At 43.1% G+C, this 18,576-nt stretch overlaps 1 non-coding gene across 1 annotated transcript; it reads right to left on the bottom strand.

The window, feature by feature from the left end:
• Positions 1 to 10,230: 10,230 nt before the first annotated feature.
• LOC133859032 (small nucleolar RNA snoR74) lies at positions 10,231 to 10,364 on the bottom strand. Its single transcript, XR_009898698.1, has one exon. It is a non-coding gene; the product is annotated as a small nucleolar RNA snoR74 (small nucleolar RNA).
• Between the last annotated feature and the right edge of the window lie 8,212 nt (positions 10,365 to 18,576).

Genomic DNA, 18,576 nt, shown 5'->3' with positions numbered 1-18,576 from the left:
ATTTCGGCTGGAGGGAGAGCAGAGAGGGAGAGACGACAGTGAGAGGGAGAGACACAGAGATGGAGGGAGAGGGGAGAGGAAGAGACGATAGTGAGCAAATAAAACTTAATGAAAATTAGAAAATGGGAAGGGCTATAGTTCGAGGGATGAAAGTCCCGCAAGGCGCGATTGTCAAAAAAACCTTAGTAACGTGCAAATAGTTACACGTTACTCGTATATAATATAGTAACGTGCAAATATACTTACGTCACTAATTTAAATATTTGTAACGTGTATATGCACGTTACTATTGTTTGTAATAGGCGTACCAGTTTTACACATTACTATTTCCTATAATAGTAACGTGCAATTACACGTTACTGTTATAAAACTACAGTAACGTAAAATATTTTTAGGTTACTAATTTCATAAAATAGTAATGTGATGCATTTGCACGTTACTAATTTGTAATAAATTAATCCAGAATTTTATTAAAATTAACTCATAACCCGCGCTATGCACGAGATTGTTCATTATAATTTAATTTCAGAATTTAAACACACCTTCATTTTAAAATGTTTTTTAAAATATTTGTTCACAAAGATGTAGTTTATAACAAAAATAAGTATAAAAAAAATTGCAAAAAGAAAATTTAACTCCCATGATATTTTTCATTAAAGTACAATAAATTTATTCAAATCATGACAAAACCGGTTCAACTTTTGTGCACAATCATGAAAATCACATAAAAGATCGAAAAGCAAATATCCTTTAAAACATTCAAATGAATTAAAACATAAGACCCTTATTTTTAGTTTAGAATGAAAATAAGTATGAAAATATAAAAAAATAACAAGAAGAAAACCATGATTTTGATTATCAAAACATATGAGTTCATGCCACGTGTCACTAATCTATGCCATTATAAGGAAGAACCGGTTCAATATGGCTACCTGGGTCACTAAAAAACACCAATCCAATGCACTTAGAGATCATATGCACTTGACATTATACTTACCCAATTATACGTACGTTGTATACCGATCATATGCACTTGGACATTATATGAAGTAGAACCCTATTTCACAATCTCCTTGGAAGCTGACTGATGTGGGATAGGACAAGGGGTAATTTGGTCTATTTGAATAATTACTGTTTAATTTTATGCACACTTGTTAGTTTCAAGATTCAGGCGGTGGAGTTTATGTAATTCTTTTTTTTTTCTTTTCTTTTTTTAATAATTTTCAAGTTTCTTCATTGATGTCGATAAAGTTCATTTAGTTAATACTTTCACACGTTCCATAACAGTTTATACACAAGTTATTGATTAAAAAAAAAGAGAGGTTTCGAGCATTATATAAAGGGGGATACTTTCATAATTAATTACCACATACATTAAAAAAAAATAATAAAAAAAAAGAGAAAAAAAGGCTCAATAATAGCTTCTCAAATACCAAAATTAGACATCATTTGACATCATTAATCATCTTTTATTTAATGGATAAATACAATTTTCTTTTATATTTTCCAAAAAACAGTTTTGGATTTATTTTATTTTGATTCTTTTTAAATTTTTTGAATTTTATTCGAATTTTTTTAGATGACAAGAGAACAATAGCCTGGCAAAACGTTTGGCCCAATCCGGGTGCCCATTTAGGTTAGGTGCCAAATAAATCGAACCCACCATTGCATTGATTTGAGATATTGATAAGGTGAATACCCCATCTATTCAATGCTAGGCATAATGAGTATCAGGACCTCAAAAACAAAATTCTTTTTTCGTCCTATCTTACGAACTTTAAGGTGTATGAAGTTTCATATTTTATTCTTTAAGCAGAAGCAGGTCGATAGAGACTCCATTTAACTTAAGTTGATCTAGTCCAAAAGCAGACCTACGTCAGGATAATCCTTCTTTGAAACAATTTGGTAGTGCTCCTTTCAACTTATTGGAATCAAAATAATGAATCAGAGCACACGGAGCCATCTCCTTATCTTTCTGTCAAGAAAAAAATATGGTAGACTAGCCGATATTTATATCAGTTAATGAAAGAGCCCAATGCAAAATAAAAAATGCATGGTGGTTCTTTGAAACAATTCAAATCATTTTGATAATAATCAGTTTGATCCGTTTTACCGAGAAGGTTTACGGTTCGAGCTCGTATAGCCCTATAACTATAATATAATAAAGGAAATGTTTGTTATTAGGGTTAAATACCTCTAAGGTCTCTGAGTTTTAACAACTTTATTTTTTAGTCCCTGAGTTTCAATTCGCATCACAAATGATACATCAATTTTGGGAAATGACCAAATTAGTACCTCGGTTAACTTCTCCGTCCAAAAACTAACGGTCCGCCACGTGTCAACCTCAGAAGTTGACACGTGGCACTATATAAAAAATTAAAAATTAAAAAAAAAAAACTGAAGAAAAAAAAAGGGGGTGGCTCTTGGCCACCATGGGGGTGGCCGGCCACCCCCATTTTGGCCAGGTAGGTGGTCGGCCGGTCTGGGGTGGCCAAACCACCCCCATGCGGTGGTTCGGCCACCCATTGGACAGAAAGAAAAAAAAAAAAAATATATCGGGTTTAGGGTTTTGCCCTTGGGGGTGGCCGAACCACCCCCAAGGGGCACGGGGGTGGTTCGGCCACCCCCAAGGGCAAAACGGGAAAATTATTTTTAGGGTTTATTTATTCCGTTTTGCCCTTGGGGTGGCCGAACCACCCCCAAGGGCCACGGGGGTGGTTCGGCTACCCCCAGACCGGCCGATCTAGGGGTGGCCGAACCACCCCCGTGCCCCTTGGGGGTGGTTCGGCCACCCCCAAAGGCAAAACCCTAAACCCGAACTTTTTTTATTTTTTTCTTTCTTTTTGTACAGGGGGTGGCCGAACCACCACATGGGGTATCATCTGTGATGCGAATTGAAACTCAAGGACTAAAAAATAAAGTTGTCAAAACTCATGGACTAAAAAGGTGTTTAACCCTTGTTATTATAGTAACATGTATTTACATACCACGTTACTATTATAGTAACGTGTATTTACATAACACGTTACTATTTTAGTAACGTGGTATGTAAATACACGTTACTATGTTAGTAACGTGAAAATTATCACGTTACTATATATGAATAGGAACTTAATTTAATGCTTCGCGCGCTTTACAATCAATTTTGTCAGTGTGCATTTAAATAATTTAGTAACGTGTAGTTAATTACACGTTACTATATTAATAATATTGTAACGTGTACATATTGTACACGTTACTAAATTTTAGTAACGCTCAAAACACACGTTACTATATTTACATTATAGTAACGTGTTTTTTTGTACGTTACTAATTCAACTGAATTAGTAACGTGAAAACATAAGCACGTTACTGTAATGATAAAATAGTAACGTGCATTTAATTGCACGTTACTAAATCTCTTCTTCTTCCCGACTCTCTGGTTTCGTTTTTCAAGTTCCCTCGCTCTCCCTCACTCTCTCTCTCTAGCGAACCTCTCTCTGCCGCTCTCTGTGGTGAATCTTTGTCGTTTTTGTGAAATCACCAAGGGTAATCTACTAACTTCCTTTAACTTCATTTGCCTTATGTTTGATGTTTGTTTCTCGGTTGAATGCCATGTTTTAATGTTTGTTTTGCCTGTCATGTTACTCAGTTTATCTATGCACATTATTTCTGTTCTTTGTGATTTGATATGTATCAAGCAGTTTGTATGTTATAACTTGTTATGATCCTGGATATTTGATGGTTGGATTGATATTGAAATGAAAATAAAAAATACTAAAAATAACAATTTGGCACTTCAAGGGACCAATTCCTCCTGACTTTAGCTTTTGGATAATTCGATGAACTATTCATTACTGTAACTCTGTTTAAATACAACTGAAACACTGCCCATAATCTAAAATAACTGCCCACTCACTCGCACACGTTACACCACCTTAACTTACTGACCCACTACACTTCTACTACTGTAAATTAAAAATCGCCCCTTTCAACTGTGCAGTAGAGCCAAAAAGAAGAAACAGAAAAATACAAAACCCAAAAACAGGGAGAGAAAGAAAACAGAGGAAGAAAAAAGAATGGACCGGAGAGAGATTATTTTTTTTTAAAGTGAGAGAGATTGAATAGCCAGGAAATCTCAATCCTTGTTGAAAAGAAAAACTAAAACACACATGCATAAATAAAATAACATTAAAGAAAAATTTAATTAACCACTCCTGATCTTTTATCAATTTTACAATCATACTTATAAACTTTAAAAAGTTTCAGTTTAGTGTATCCGTCTTTTAATTGGAGTTTATTTTTTTTAAAAAAAAAAAATTACAATTCGGCCACCAAGCAAAAATTCAACAAATGTCATATTAATATCCATCCTTATTTAATCAAATTATTAATGATTGATCACAAATCCCACTTGTTTAAAATTTACGTTCACTATCCAGAAAAATTAATAAGTTAAAAATTCACAATGTTCAATTGGGCCAATTAAATCTGTTTGTTGGCTCATCTCGTTCAATTTCACAAGTTCAATCCTAAATAGGCTGAAAATTTACTTTACTAAACCCACTTGGCTCATCTCGTTCAATTTCACAAGCTCTATGCACATTATTTCTTTTCTTTGTGATGTGATATGTATCGAGCTTAAAACGGTGCCTTTTTTTAAAACGTAGAAACATCATCTTCAACCTCCTCCTAACCTAATTCCAAAATGCCTAATTCGCTTGAAGATCTAAAACAGTGACAAATCCGACGGTGTGAGTCGTGCATCTCTATTCTCTAAGAAAATATTTGCCCCTAATGAGTGAATGGTTAAGGGTGGGCAAATATGAAATCGGGAAAAATTTTACAGGGGTAAGGGAGATTTTTGGGAGGGGAGGTGAGGGGGGGCATTTGACCCCTCTTGACCCCCCCTCCCTCCGCCCCTAAGTTCGAGGACATTGAGAACTCATCATATGCATTAGGCTTGTTTGGAGGAAAACTACAGAACCTTCAAGAGTGGTCTATGTTGAGGTTTATCATTACTTTCATTGCTTAAGTACTTGGAATAATGGGGAAAGATCACCTTTGGTTTGTTATTGGTCTCTTTTTGAGGACTCCTCTAAGATCACCTTTGATTTCCCCCACATATAGTGCTTTTATTCTTGTTAGAATATTAATTAAATATAGTACTTTTTAAAAAATAATGTTTGATTTTTTCCCAAATTCACAGGTTAAAATGAGTTCTAGGAGATACCCAGGTTTCAAACCACTGTGAAGAGGTCCCCGCCCATGCAGATTCCGCGATCACATGATGGGGCTTCATCCAATGCACCAATGTCGGGATCTGCCGACATCGGGGAGCCAAATGCACCGTACAGACCGTCACTCCCTGGTGAGCCGGGGTACCTGCAAAGCCCGCTTTCCCATCACGACATGACCCAGCCGGGTTCGATACACATGCCAGGCATGCACGATTTCATGATGGACACCTTTGCTACTCCTTCCCCGAGCCAGGTGGCATCGTTGTTTGATGATGAGGCTGGGATGTCACATGGTGTGGAGGGCCACCAGAGTCCAGATGGGGATGCTGGGGTGTCACATGATTCGACAGGCCCCTAGGATCTGGATGGTTAGGCGGGCCCCCAGTGTCAGGATGCCGAGGATCCTAATACGCGTAGGCTGCAGCCGGACCAACTCCTATTGATAGGTAAGTGTGTGTGTGTGTGTGTGTGTGTGTGTATATATATATATATATAGGCTTGCATTATTTCTTGTAATTAAATAACTAACAATTAATGCACATGTGTCAGGTACAAATGCTGAGGGGGTAACTGAGTACGAGGTGGTAGATAAACCATCCCCTTATTGGGAGATCCCACGAGATAAGAAGATAGTGTCAATCAATCAATCCAGCCCGTAGGACTCAGCGCCAACAAGTTCAGACAAACTTGTGGCAGTTTGGTTAGAGCCGGGCAATTCGTTAATATGCGGGACGGCTGGGGGTCCGTTGGAGCCGAGAGGAGGCAACGCTTATGGGAGGCATTAATGGTATGTTATATCTGTCACACATTATATATATATATATATATATATTTTATTTTTTTTTTCATATGATTTTATTTTTATTTAATTTAATGTCATCAAATTTATAATTGTGCAGACAGAGTACTTCATTCCTCCTATTATTAATCAGGCAGAGGTAAAAAGAGAAGTGCTCAAGGACGTGAGCTAGAAGGTACGGACCTGGAGATGCAAGTTGAAGAAACTACTCAACATTCAACAAGGAGATACGCCCGAGGTTGTACGAGAAAGAGTAGGGGAGAAGGCTCTCGAGGGCTACGATGCCGAGGACGTGAGGGTGTTAATAGCGAGATGGTGTGAGCAGCAGGATCAGGTAGGTTATAGTCGAGTTATATTAATATTTGGTGTTCTTTCCATAATTTATTGCGTTTGTGCGTATATATCTTATGACTAACATATTGAGAACGTTAATTGTGTAGGAGTACGCAGCCTACATGAAGGGCTTGCGAGCACGGAACAACACTCCACACACTAGCGGCACCAAAAGCTTCGCTAGGGTTTCACATGAGGATGTATGTATACCAAGTTAACATATACATATATAATTATATGTTTAAATATTTATTTAATTCACATATATTTTTTCTTGACAGGCACTGGCGTCTGGCACTCCTCCGAACCGTGCACGGTTATATAGTAAAACACATAAAAAGAAGGATGGAAGCTACCCCAATGAAATAACGCGCGAGAGATGTGTATGCTAATCATATTTATCTTGTTTTCGATTTATTGCTTAATTAATTATCTCTTTACATTTGACATGGTGTCTGACGTCATTAATTTAATACAACATACAGGACTTAATGGAGAGGCTAGCACCCACTGACCCCGCTACATCGTCAAGCGTGACTGATGGGACCGTACGATGGCATCCTGATGATGCGTATTCCCAAGCGTTTGGGAATAAGCTCGAGTACTCGGGCAGGGTTAGAGGGGTTGGCAAGAATTTGAGGCCTGTCTCGGGGACCACACAAAAGTACTATACCCCGACACAAGCATGATCACAGAATTTCTAGCCCTCCACTGAGTCACCGCAGGAAGAAATAAACCGAGCAGTCAACCTCGCCGTATCACTTGAGGCACGCGTTTCTAAGCTCCAGTCTATGATGTCAATGCGCGAGGAAGCATGGGCAAAAGAGAAGGCGGAGTGGGAATCTCTTTGGAGTAGCTTCACATCGATGATGACCCCGTCCACGTCCGCACCCACAGCTGAACATGATACCCTCGCACCTGTCACAGGTGATGCACCTAGTCAACTTTTGGGTTCGTCTGTGGGTAGCGCTCCCGGTATTATACATCATCAACGTTTCTGTACATTCTCCACATTGTTCAATGCAATATTTCTTGACATGATTTTATCATGTTGTTTGCTAACTTTGTTTGTTTTATCATTCGTAGGTGTTGCAGTTCAGGTTGATACAGTTGATCATGACCATGGAGCTGCCCATCCGGATGAAACGAACACGACCGAAATAGATAGTGCTGGCAAATCCACACCTTTTGAATAGTTGTATTTATAATTTCATAACTTTATTAGAAAGTAACTAGTACTAACTCGAGGTTGTTTGCTTTTCATTATTGTAGCTTGTGTTTTGATTTTCAAAGGTTGTGTTTGATTGCTTTTTGTTATTGTAGCTTGTGTTTTGATTTACAAATGTTACATTTAATTGTTTTTTGTTATTATAAATAGTATTTGAAGTTCGACTTTGCGAGATGAAATTGAAAAAAAATTAACATAATATATTTTGTTTAGAAAAAAGTTAAATAACATATGATTTGTTCTTGAAAAAATTAGAAAAAATATAATTTTTTATTGGAAAAAGCAAACACCATAGCAAGTAAAAATTGCTTTGTACTTGCATCCAAACTAACCATAAGAGTTTATAAATTTTGAATTTTGGTACGTGGAAACATTAATGGCGTGGTAATTAACCACATTACTAAGTCAATTTTCCAACATATCCCAATAAATCTCACTCACACGAGCCTCTAGGGTTAGTCCCAACTTCACAACTGGACAACTGATTCTCAACTCGTACAAGCAACTTCACAACTGTAAGCCCTTTCACGAAGTGATTTAAGGCATTGATTGGAGGTTGTAAAGGCCATCACTGTTTCATAATGGATGCTAGAAATATCATCATAATTAGATATTATACGTTGTATACCGATCTTATGCATTTTAACAATTAGAATGTGGTGCGGCTGCAAATTTGCACGTTACTATATATAGCGTGCAAATTTTCCCAGTATTATATAGCAACATCGAAAACTTACGTGTTACAATAATTGGAACGTGTTATATTTACTCGTTACAATAATTGGAACGTGTTATATTTACTCGTTACAATAATTGGAACGTGTTATATTTACACGTTACTATAATTGGAACGTGTCATATTTTCACGTTACTACTATAGTAACGTGCATATTACACCGCGTTAGTATATATTCGAATTTATATATACTGTTAAAAAAAAAAAAATTTGAAATATATGTTAGTAACGTGTGAAAGTTAGTACGTTACCAAATTGTAACGTATAATGTTTTACACGTTACTATCTTGTAACGTGTATTAATTACACGTTAGCATATAGTATCGTGCTAGTTTTTACGCGCCACTAAAGTATTTAGTAACATGTATATTTATATGACGTTACTAATTTCAGTAACGTGTTAATTTATGCACGTTGGTAATGTCTAATTTTTTTGTAGTGAACTTAGAGTTGAGAGTAAAAAAAAAAAGAAATTAGATAGAGAGAATTAATAGGGTGTGGTCGGCCAATTAGGGTTTTTTGGTGTTTCATTTTATTTTCTTAATTTATGTATACTAGCAATAATGGATTTAATGAAAGAAAATTGAATTTTGGTGAGAATTCCCACATGGGCGTGTGGAATATGAGGTTTTCAAATCATTTTGAATTTTTTTGTTACAATTGTTTCCATAAGTTCTAGGTTGAGGTAGTCAATCCAAAAGGCTATGGTGATTCTTACTAACAATCTTGGCCATTGATTAATAGGTGTAAGAACGGAAAAAAATAAAAATAAATAAATAAATAAATCGAAATCACTTAATGGTGGGTGCTATATATGGCCGGTCACCTAGGGGATTTTATGGCAATTTTTATGTATTGATTTTATTACACAATCTAATCCATTTAGGACTTACCCTTTTATTTTATTTATTTTGTTTATTCTTTTTAAAATACGACCTATCTTTTTAATTCCTTCATATAAATTTTAAAATTAGAATATCAAAGACTCAAACCTACAAGCATATGGGCGGCGCAATTAGGGTTAGGGTTTTTTGCACATTAAAATTTTTCCTTTTTGGGATTAAGCAAGGCAAATACGAAATAAAATTATTCTTGTGGAGATTCGATCATGTGGCCACCTAGTACTCAATTTGCAAATTAAACCATTAAATTAATCATGGAGGGTATCAAACTTTAAAAAATTTACAATATTACCCCTCCATTTGAATTTCCGGTTAAATCCTAACATATGGTAAAAAAAAAATCTCAAAATACCCTCATTTATTAAAAAAATAATAATAATAATAATAATTGTAATTTAATGATAATTTCATAATTTTATAAAGTTTAAATAGGTATAAAGATTATTTTACATTTTGACCATTTAACCCCAAACCCTAACCCATATGCAAAATTGTAAAAAATTGAAAGTTAAATATATTAAATTAAAAACTTTTGAAAAATACTACAAATAATAAAAATTCAAGAAGGTTAAGTGAAGTTTGTCCTATAATGAGACCAACTCGTACAAAGAGTCCTACAATCAGGGATGAGATAAGACCAAGAGGCCAGACATGCTAAGCAATGATTCAACAACGTGTATGGAAGCATTTTAATTAGTTATTTGGTAGGAGTCTTCTTTGTTTGTACTGGTTATAAGTCTAACGTGAAAATAAATTTACATAATCTTATTAGATAATTTAGTCTTTTAATTTATCTTGTTTTCTCTTTCAATCTTTCAGTAATATTATATGTCAAGTAAATAAATGCACAATTAGTTGGAGATTAAGAGATTTGGCTTTTAGCTATAATACAGAGACTAAAATATGTTACAGAAAATGCAAGAAATACGTAAGAAATTTTGAAAATTTTATTTATAAAAACACATTTTTCTTTGAGGCCCTTCAACCAAATCTATGTATTAACATGAGTAATGTGATGTGGCAACATTTACTGAAGCTTCAAGTCACAAACAAGTACAGAGGTTCACCCAAAAATAATGCAAGCTATAATTTTCCTGAAATTTATGAGAGCCCTCTTCACAAAAAGGCAAAAGGGCACTGCTTTTTAATCAGGTTTGTTGATGAATATTTTGGAGCAGATGACTTGGAATTCCGGACTGACACGGTGTACCAAAGCTCCCAAGGTCGGCAAGAATTAAGTAAGGGCTCTTGAAGATTCCTGCAAAATAAAAGGGGTTGTCGGGGTGTCCCGGCAACGCCTCCTCCGACGATCAAGTTAGAATTGGTGAAGTAGGGCAATGAGAAAGAAGACAACCTTTTTTTTTAGAAGATACCTTTTTTGTATATATGAGAACCCTTTTATATGTCTACTCCTCTTAAACATCCTTCACGTCAACATTTATTACCTGAAGATGCCTTTCTTTTCCTTAATTAATTTGAGCCCACGAACCCAAGTGTTCATGGTCGACTCGTCTCCACTTTCTCTGAACGGCGGCGAATGATAATCGATTAATAAGACAAAAACATTAATTAGAGAGAAGTCTCCCCCTTCATTCAACTCACTCTGCTCGTAGCCGTAGACTCTAGCTCACCTCCTTACTATTTTGAAATATGGCGGGAAATTCCTTAACACTTACCCCCCGAATTCTTTCTCCATTCCTTACGAAGGGGAAGAGAATTCTGGCACTTTTCCCGGGATTGTCCCTTTTCCGCCATTTAATTCGGGGGCGTCCAAGCCTCCCCGGTGGGCCCCAGGGAAAGGACATTCAACTTCACCTTTCCCCAGCATGGCTAGTTTGGAGTGGAGAGAACTAGAAACGTTCCGATACTGAACGGGCGCGTTTTGTCGGGGATCGAGGGCCTCTGCGTGTGGCGCAATAATGACGACAAGAAGGCCTTTCGACTTTCGTGCCGATGGCAGAATTAATTCGCCCCCATCAATCAAACAGTTACACACCCCTTCGTTTTCCAGAGGCTGTCGGCCTTGTTATAAATATCTCCCTTCGGCCTCATCTCTGGTCATTTCTTCCATAGCTCATTCTGTTTTCGTCTTCTTGTTTTCTCGGCTCCTTCCTTTCATTGCTTCCTCCGACCTTCGCATGGCCATCACTCACAGAGCCCCAGCGCCCAGGGGTCACGCGGACACCCCCGAAGAGCCTATCCCTTTGGCCGTCATCCCCCCTCGTACTGTCAGACCTGGGGCCGTTCGTTTGGTATCGCCGGAAGACCGGTTAGAATCGACCTGGTTGGCGAGTCATGAGTCGACCCTCCGGAGGGCCTACGACATCAGCCCGTCCGTCAACATCTTCTTCCAAGAGCCCGGATCACTGGGAATAGCCGGCGGCGAAATTACCCTGACAGAGCGGATGCTTATGGCAGGTGTACGACTCCCATTTCCGAAGATTGTTCGCGAGGTGTGTGCATTCCTCGGGGTAGCCCCTAGCCAGATAGCACCGAATGGCTGGAGGTACGTAGTGGCGGCGTCTATTCTAAGGCGGCAGGTCCTCGGAACTGAGATGGATGCCGTTCAATTCTTCAGCATATATCGTCCATCAACCAAGGACGGGGCCGTCGAATTGCCGGTGCGCCAAGATCCGATATTCATCTACCTCGATCAGCGCAAGTACGGGAACAACAAAGGTTGGAGAGAGCAGTTTTTTCGGGTCTCCGGGGAATGGGAATGCCCTTCCCAGTCAGTTATTCCGTACTCTCAACGGGTGCCCAGAGAATGGAGGCCGTTGGTCGACGACTTACGGGTCCTACCCACACTGAGCGTTGCTAAAGTCAAAGAGGTCAACGTCATGCTTTCCTTTTCGGCCAGGGCAGTCCAGTTGTCGATCGACTACGAAAATCTCGTTTCAGTTCAGAGCCTAAACGAGTGCTTTGGGTACCAAATTCCAGAGCAAAAAGTGATTTTGGACAAGCGGGGGGCCCCGATAGCTGGGTGGTCCGTAACGAGCAGTAGGCCCATTCCGAGCAAGGTTCCGAAGAAGGCCGCCCAAAAAGGGAGTACGTCAGGGAGGCAGGCCGATCAGTCTCCCCGGAGAACACGCACCTCAAAGGTTCAACAACCGCAGGCCCCGGCTTCCCGAGATCCTAAGGCCCTTTCAGATAGGCCGTCTTCTGATTCATCAATTGGTTCCGACGACTCTATTATGAGGGAGATCGACGAAGTAGCCGAGGCCTCGTCCGAGGAAGAGGATGGGGATTCCTCCCCAGCCGTAGTAATCCTTCCCCAAGACCCTCAGGCGGGTCCCTCCTCCCTTGACTTAAGCGCTCGCTCCCCCCCTATTTCTTTCGAGGAGGTCGTCGAAGACGTGGCCACTGCTGCTGCTCCCATCGAAGTGGCCGGGCGCTCTACCGTTTCTCCAACTGATTCCAACCTTCCTTCACGACCTGCAGAGGGCTCGGTTAGGCGACATGAGGTGCCCCTGCTCCAGCAGAAAGGAAAGAGGATCGCTCCGGGGGCCGATGAGGGTCCTGAGTCCAAAAAACTTCGAGCCCAACGGGACAGCGGGTTCATGGTCGGCCGGATTTTAGCCCTGGCCAAGGTGTACGCTCCCCCGAGCAGCCAGAACCCTCCGCCCACTACGTCCCTTCCTGTGCCTACCACTCCGATGTCCGCCTCCGTCGACCCCGTTGCTTGTCCGGAGGCCGGACCGACCTCCGGAGTTGATGTCGTTGTGGGGGGCGAAGTTCCTCCTAGTGGATCACCAGCTCACTCACTACTGAGGGAAGAGCCGGACACCTTCTCTCAGGAGTTTAATTAAATTACAAGAGGAAGTGGCCTCTGAAAGGGAGGCACTCGAACAGGTCTCGCCGACACCTACTTCGCCCATCAGGCCCGAGTCTCCGGCCCCAGTTCCGGTTCACGCAGTTCCCAAAGCTTCAACCTCCGTTCTTCCAGCCGCCCCCGCGGCTGCCAAGCGACGGCAGGACTTCCAAACCGACGGGCTGGCGGGATGTCCCTGGAAGCTCTAAGCTCCTTGGTCACTCCGGACAGTCCCCAGTTCGGGCAACTCCCAGTGGAAGGTTACGCCGAACAGCTTACCGAAAAGATCCTTCAGGTACGTGATTCTGACAATCTTTACTTGGGCTATACTTTATCTCCCACTTCCATTCACGTGCCGATGCCTTATTCTTGTTTAGTTCGCCGTGGACGTTGCCACATCCTGGAGGAGCCTTCGCGACCCCGATCAAGACCAGAGCGAATCCATTCGGTCGTTAGAAGCTCGCGTAAAGGAGTTGGAAGAGGAGTCCAAGGGGCAAAGGAGGGCTCTGGCCGAGTCGGAGAAGCATCAGCTAAGACTTCAAAAACTGTCCGAGCTCCGAGAAAGCACGCTACAGAGCACCTTGAGCAGCTGCGAGAGAATGGTCAATGACATGGAGGCCCTAGAGAACAACCTATCTGCAGCCCAAGCTCGCCTAAAGGACGCACTTTCCGAGAAGACCAAACTTGAGGCTACACTGGAGGTCGAGCTTCAATCTTCCGGCTCTTTGCGAGCGGCCATCCAGTCCTTGCAAGCCGAAAATTCGGCGTTGAAATCCGAACTGCAATCAACCAAGGCTGCCAAAGACCGAGCCCTGCTTGACAAGGAGAAGCTTGCTGGGGAAAGGGATCAAGCATTGTCCGAGAAGGGCATAACACTCACCGCTAGGGACCGGGTTATGTCAGAGCTCGAACAAGCCATTGCTGATAAAAAGCAAGCTCTCGACCTTCAGATCAGTGCGTTCGAGGAAATGAGAGAAGCGGTGGAGAGAATTGAAGAGCTCCATCTCCAAGTGGTTGAGCTCACAAGGGAGCTCTCTCGGGTTCCAGAGCTCCGAGATACATCATGGGCCGTGGGCTTCAATTGGGGCTTTGAACACTACAGAGGTGTTGCCAGAAGTGCCCCTCCCGGTGACGAGTCCTTCAAGGATCTCGACATCAGTACCATCCAGATCCCGGACGAGGCCTTGGAGACCATGGCCAAGCTAGGAGTCGACCAATTCCCTCATGTAGCCGACTGGAGTCCGAAAACCTCTGAACCCGCTCCGGCAGGAAACTCAGAGTCAGGGTCCACTTCCTCTCCGTCCGGAGAAGGGGCTCCTTCCTCCATCCGCGCCCCCGGCAACCCCTGATAACTCCTTTCTTTCTTTTTAAAAATATCAATGTATTGCTTTACTTTATTATTTCAATGAAAAGGGGATCCGTATATTTCATTTATTGCCGCCATTAATGAACATCTTGTCTGATCTTACTCCGTTAATGGCTACCGGCCCGAATTGATTTTCAATCTAACTTTTCAGGGTTAGGTATACCTGCCATTATGGGAATAGCGAATGCATTAAACAATTTCGCACCTATATATATATGTACCTCTAGACCTCCCCCGTCCATCACATCTTCATTTCAAGTTTTCGCACTTGCCCTTTTCTCATTTGGAGTCGCGATGCGTTTGCGGTTCCAGCACTTAGGCATGAAGTTAGGAGTGTCCCAATTCCGGCATCTTGACCCACTTGGATGCGCGATCTTCGGCTTTATCTAGCAAGGGAGGCGCAATCTCCGGCTTTACGCCGGAGATATTCCATTGCTTATCACGCCCAGTCGGGAGTCGCCGGCCTTGGCGTCCAGTGGACCCCATCGTCCGACTCCTCGCCACTCTCCAACTTTGCATTGGCCACCTGTGCCTTTGAACAGCTGGGTTCCCGTCTGCTAGGTGTGTCGCCTCCTAACGGCGTCTCCATGGGGAGGAAGCGGCGAAGGGAGAGTGGGATGCAGGGCACGTAGTGGAGCTGGAAAAGGCCGGTGACCTGTTGGCGCACGACTTGCCTTCATGTACGCCAGCCCAAATATTTTACATGTAATTGTGTATCTTATCAATAAACATGCTCTTTTTTGCTCTAAAATATCTCCTTTAGATGTTATTCCCACTTTTATCTGAAACAACCAAATAAAAATGTACAAACGTCAGAGGGAGCGGGATCACTTACCTCACTTCTTCCCCCCCCCTCAAATCCGTGCGTTGCTACTGAATAGGAACGGAGGGATTCGCTATTTGAAAGAGGTAAACCTTAGTGATCCCAATCATTAATTCATTGTTAAGAACGGGGTCAATTTTTCCAACGCGTCCGATGATAGGATGGGTGATAAGCATATGGTCGGACGTTCTTTAACCCTGTCCGTAGGTAGGGCGTAGACAAAGTCCGAGGTCGGACATTAACCCGCTATTCTCGTCGTTAGGGTATTTTCCCTTTAGCCCCCTGTCCGGAGATAAGGGGTCCACCCGTTCTTCCCCTCGTAGGGGCGGGCTCCCTTTAGCCCCCTGTCCGGAGACAGGGGGTCCACCCATTCTTCCCCTCGTGGGGGCGGGCTCCCTTTATCCCCCTGTCTGGAGACAGGGGGTCCACCCGTTCTTCCCCTCGTGGGGGCGGGCTCCCTTTAATCCTCCTGTCCGGAGACAGGTGGTCCACCCTTTTTTCCCCTCGTGGGGGCGGGCTCCCTTTACCCCCCTGTCCGGAGACAGGGGGTCCACCCGTTCTTCCCCTCGTGGGGGCGGGCTCCCTTTACCCCCCTGTCCGGAGACAGGGGGTCCACCTGTTCTTCCCCTCGTGGGGGTGAGCTCCTTTTACCCCCTTGTCCGGAGACAGGGGGTCCAGAGTTTTTGAAACTGATACAACAAAAGCTTCACTTTACAAGACAAGAGTTTCAAAAGTAATATTTTTTGAGGTGTTCTACATTCCAGGCTCTTGGGAGTGCTTTCCCTCGCTCCGTAGCTAGGCGATAGGCCCCGTTCTCACAGGAGCTAACTACTCTGTACGGCCCTTCCCAGTTCGGTCCCAGCTTACCATCAGTAGGCTCTCGAGTCATCAGATTGACCTTCCACAGGACCCAATCGCCAACTTGAAGTTCCCTGGGTCTAACCTTCTTATCATACTTGGCCACACAGCGTTGATAGGCCGCACATGCTGCCCGGGCGTCCTCCCGTCGTTCCTGCAACAAATCCAAGTGCAGATTCACGCCCTCTTCATTCAACCCCGGATTGTAGTGGGCCACTCTGAAACTTGGTGACCCTACCTCAACCGGTACTACTGCTTCCATCCCATAGGTGAGGGCGAACGGGGTCTCTCCCGTTGCAGTTCTGACCGTAGTTCGATAGGACCAGAGCATTTCCGGGAGGTACTCGACCCACGCTCCCTTCCTCTGGCCGAGTTTTTTATTCAACATTTGAATCAACGTTTTGTTAGTGGCCTCTACCTGGCCGTTCGATTTAGGGAAGACAGGAGTGGAGAAACTCTTCCGTATGCCCAGCTCGAAACACCATTCACGGAAACGGCCACAATCGAACTGTTTGCCATTATCGGTCACCATGGCATAGGGTATCCCAAACTTGCACACTATCGACTTCCATAGGAACTTAATGACATTCTCGGTTGTGATCATCGCCAGCGCCTCGGCCTCCGCCCACTTAGTGAAATAGTCAACTGCAACCAGTACAAACTTCTTGTTACCTTTTCCCGTCGGCAGGGGACCGACGATGTTGACCCCCCATTTGGCGAATGGCCAGGGAGAGGTAATTGAATGAAGGTATTCCGGGGAGCTTCTGGGGATACGACAAAATCTCTGGCACGCATCACAAACTCTTACTAACTCCGCTGCGTCCTTACTCATCGTCGGCCAGTAATATCCTGCCCTGATAACCTTGTTCACAAGAGCCTTAGCTCCAGAATGGTTTCCGCATACTCCGTGGTGCACTTCCCTCAACACGTAATCCGCATCTTCACTCGGCAAGCATTTTAGTAAGGGCAAAGAATACCCTCGTCGGTACAAAGTTCCTCCAACTAGAACATAACGCCCCGAGTGGCGGACGATTCTCTGAGCATCCTCCTTGGCCGGCGGGAGCTCACCTGTTCTCAGATACTGTACAATTTCAGTAGCCCACTCGGGGTCCGCCTCGTCTACTTGCATCAGCTCTCCTATCGCCAATACCGTGGGGTGAGCTTTGATCAGGACTCTGCAGCCGCTTACTGACGCCGCCGGGTCCAATCCTGATCCAATTCGCGAGAGAGCGTCTGCCAACCCATTCTTCTCCCGGGGGATTTTAACTACGACGATCCTGTCGAAGTACGAGTAGAACTGGCGTACTTTTTCGAGGCATTCGGACATCCTCGTTTCCTGCGTGGCGTAACTTCCATTTATCTGTTCGACAATTACCCGGGAATCGCTCCGAATCTCTATATTCGTTATTCCCATTTGCCGCGCGATTTCCATTGCCGAAAGCACAGCTGCATACTCAACTTTGTTATTAGTGGCAGGAAAATCAAATTTAAGGGCATACCTGAGCTCCTCTCGGTCAGGCCCTCGAAACACCACCCCAGCTCCGCTTCCTCCCCCCGCTGAGGAACCATCAACATAGGCAACCCAAGTCGGTCCTTTTGACGACCCTTCCTCATCCGGACTTTCACCCATCTCCACTACAAAATCAGCCAAGGCTTGTGCCTTTGTTGCTGTCCGGGGATGGTACTCGATATCAAACTCTCCTAACTCGATTGCCCAATTGACTAGCCTTCCCGATAAATCTGGTTTCTGCAGCACCTTCCGAAGGGGGTATTCGGTGAGGACCCGTACCGCGTGGGCCTGAAATTAGGGCCTTAACCTTCGCGCTGAGATCACCAGAGCATACGCCAATTTCTCAATACGAGGATATCGCTCTTCCGCTCCGTGCAATACCTTACTAGTAAAGTACACTGGCCTCTGCTTGCGTGATTCCTCCCTTACTAATACTGAGCTGACTCCGGTTCGGGACACCGCAAGATACAAATAGAGGATCTCCCCCTCGACTGGGCGACTTAAGAGTGGGGGGTTGGCTAAATAGGTCTTCAACTCCGCAAAGGCCCTCTCACATTCTTCCGTCCAACTGAAAGCCTTCTTCAACACCCTAAAGAAGGGCAAGCATTTGTCCGATGACCGGGAAACAAAGCGATTCAAAGCGGCTAACCTTCCCATCAATTGTTGCAGTTGCTTCATTGTCCGGGGGGATGGCATTTCCAAAATAGCCTTAACTTTATCGGGATTCGCTTCGATTCCCCTATGCGACACCATAAACCCCAAGAACTTTCCGGAGTCGACCCCAAAAGCACACTTCTGCGGGTTCAGCTTCATTCGGTACCTCCTCAGATTTTCAAACGCTTCCGCCAGATCGGCAATGTGGCCTCCAGTAGTCAGGCTTTTGACAAGCATGTCGTCAACGTAAACCTCCATATTCCGCCCGATTTGCGTTTGGAACATTTTATTCACCAGTCTTTGGTATGTAGCACCAGCATTTTTTAATTCGAAGGGC

This window comes from Alnus glutinosa, chromosome 1 (genome assembly GCF_958979055.1).
Source record: "Alnus glutinosa chromosome 1, dhAlnGlut1.1, whole genome shotgun sequence".
NCBI classification, from domain to species: Eukaryota; Viridiplantae; Streptophyta; class Magnoliopsida; order Fagales; family Betulaceae; genus Alnus; species Alnus glutinosa.
The sequence above is the reverse complement of the archived record's forward strand: the minus strand, read 5'-3'. Positions and strand labels throughout refer to the sequence as shown.